Source organism: Bidens hawaiensis, unplaced genomic scaffold (genome assembly GCF_021521415.1).
Source record: "Bidens hawaiensis isolate Kalapana, Puna unplaced genomic scaffold, B.hawaiensis_p1.1 tig00031852_1, whole genome shotgun sequence".
Lineage (NCBI taxonomy): Eukaryota > Viridiplantae > Streptophyta > Magnoliopsida > Asterales > Asteraceae > Bidens > Bidens hawaiensis.
In genome coordinates, this window is record NW_027495397.1 from 34,320 (window position 1) to 37,229 (window position 2,910).

Sequence of the window (2,910 nt, forward strand, 5' to 3'; positions counted from 1 at the left end):
TTTGATTGAGCTTTCAGTTTGGTAAGAGGACAAATCTGTAGCTTGACATTTGTTTGTGCCTAAAGAGTAATGGTTGAATCATGTACAACACGTTCGATCCACATAGTCACACACTCACCCTAAGGGTCTGTTTGGTATGGAGTAATGAAATTAAGGAGGAATGGAATGGAGGTGGGAATGGAATGGAGGAGGGAATGAAATAGATCATTATCATTCCATTGACTCGTTTGGTTACCATATGAGAATGAAATGAATCATTGTGCAGTTTGGTAAATAAGAAACAATGAAGGAATAGAATAAATTTTATTACAAATGACAAAAATACCCTCGTATCATTAAATTATTTTTTATACATGTTATAACTTCTGTATCCAATTTTAATATATAATAGTAAATTTGTATCATGAAAAAAAAACACATCTAATTAAACAGTAATTATTTTATACATGTTTCACATCACTATCCAATTTTAATTTATCGTAAATTTGTATTATGAAAAAAAACATATATAATTAACTAGTAAATTTAAAATCAATCAAAAGTTTTCAACTAAAATAAACTTAAAATCACTTAAACAGTTTCAACCAGGAAATTAAAAAAAATGTCATCCAAATAATCCAAAATAGCAGTCCCTTACACATCCAGCCATGTCTTCAAGCCGTGTCTTCAAGCATGTCCCTTACCCATCCAAGCTTGCGATTTTCATCAACCTTAAAAAATATTACCATCAACTCCTCATTCTGCGCGAGCCTGCATACAGCCTTGTTACACTCATGAGTAGTCAAACCCACAACTTTGTTCATCTCCTCAAAAAGGTTGTTACACAATTCCTCTCTATTGCTCTCTGTTCCAAAAACTCTATTAAATGTTTCCGTAGCCCCCCTAATTTCTGCACCAATTATTTCCACTGACTCTTTCAAACTGTTCATTAGCGGATCCCAACTGTTGCGTCTTTTTCTCTTTCGTTGTGTACTTGATTCTTCCCTTGAAGCTGCATATGAAAGGCTGTTTAATGGCTGCTCGACATCTATATCTTCTAATCCATCTCCAATAACTTGTTCTTCTCTGTTTATGTCTGATAGAATATCAGCAGCTGTTTGAGCTTCTCTTACATTCGCTCGATCCTTTCCAAATACATTACACAATTCCCAGTAGTGAGGAAATTTTTTCCTCTCCATTTCGATGCCTTTCTGTGCACCTAAAAGGAGATATAATGTTTAGAGTTAACATATAAAGATAAAAATGTAAACGAATAACTATAGAATGCTACAATCATATACGACTATATATTACCTTTATATAAGCTTCCCAAACAGGTTGCGGAGCGTCGAGCATGCCATTAGTGTAATCCCAGCCAAAACCACTTGTGTTATTCCCTGCTAACATATCATGCGCGACTGACCACTCTGCTTTCATTGTCTTTATCCGTGACTCTATATGCGGCTTTGCTTTTAAGCCAACTCCAGGAAGTAAGATTGCAAGTTGTTGCTCCACAACATTGTAGAAGCCGGGCTTAAACCCATTATCTTCTTTGTAAATAGAACCCGAATTAAGCACATCAAGCACTGCTGCAACAAGCCAGGCTTAAACCCATTATCTGCTTTGTAAAAACACATGACCATTCAAATAAAATTATAATATTCAATTTATTAGCAAAAACATACAGGGAGATCAAATTGAACATCAAATATTCAAATCACATAACCACTCAAATAAAAATATAATATTCAATTTATTGTATTGCAGGTGACTCAATAATTGAGATCACAGTAAATTAGCGTGCTTGATGAAGAAGTAGAACAATTGATAATAAAATAAGCTTTAACAAATAGAACTGAATGATGTGTAATGGAATTACTAACCTCTGGATTCAACGATTTAGGGTTTATGGAATCGAATTCTGATGTGTGACTCCTGCTTTGTGACCTTTGCTTTGTGATTATGTGCAATTGATCAGCAATATATAAGCAATTGATCGACAATAGCTTTGATTGTAATCAATTCCTTATTTAGAGGATAAATAATTAACGAATTGAGGCCATGAATGAAAATGAAAGAAGGGGGGGTGAGAGGAATGAAATCAAAGGAATCCCATTCCATTGGTAATGGATGATTTCTTTCCATTCTTAAACCAAACATGCCTAACTTCATTCTCGTTGAATGAGTCATTTCATTCCTTTCCTCATTACATCATAACAAACACTACATTAAAGATCATATTATCTTGTAATGATTTAATTCATTGTTTATTTGTTTATGAATCTAACCTTTTTTTCTTTAGCCACAACAAGCTTGTGTAATTGTTAACTATATCATTTAATTATACATTGTATTAGTTAGTGGGTGTATGAGTTAGTCGATCGTTTAATAAAAAACTAATCATCATTAAAATACGTGACACGATAAATAACTTGAGTTCTAAAAAGTATATATCTAGAAACTGAGCAAGATGTTTACCTTTCTTGCAAGTCATCATGATTTAGACTCATATACATGCATGTGTGGAATCGAAACTAAACATGAGATGCTTTGCCAAATTGGGTTTACACACGGATCCACTAATTACGTTAGGAAAAGTTAGCTTTTCATTTTTTTAAATAATATTTCTTATATTAAAAACAATCTAATTACGTTTAACTTGAGCCGAAGGTCTTTATGAAAATAGTATGGTTAATTGCCTAGTACATTATACCCTCCTTAGACCGTTAAACTTTACGGATTGTTGTTGTAATTACTTTTAACTTCATATGTACATTTCATATTTCATAATTGGAGATAAGAGTCAAGCCTCAGCTAGACTAAAGCTAGCTCGTTTAGCATAAGATAGCTCAATGTCACGAGGTTATTATCAATGGTTTTGCACGTGCATTTGGTTGCCTGAGGTCCAACCATTCCATCCCAGTTATTAAT

General features: G+C 33.4%; 1 pseudogene; it reads right to left on the reverse strand.

Annotated features, from left to right (window-relative positions):
• Positions 1–395: 395 nt before the first annotated feature.
• On the reverse strand, positions 396–2,473 carry LOC143582730 (uncharacterized protein At2g29880-like; annotated as a pseudogene).
• Between the last annotated feature and the right edge of the window lie 437 nt (positions 2,474–2,910).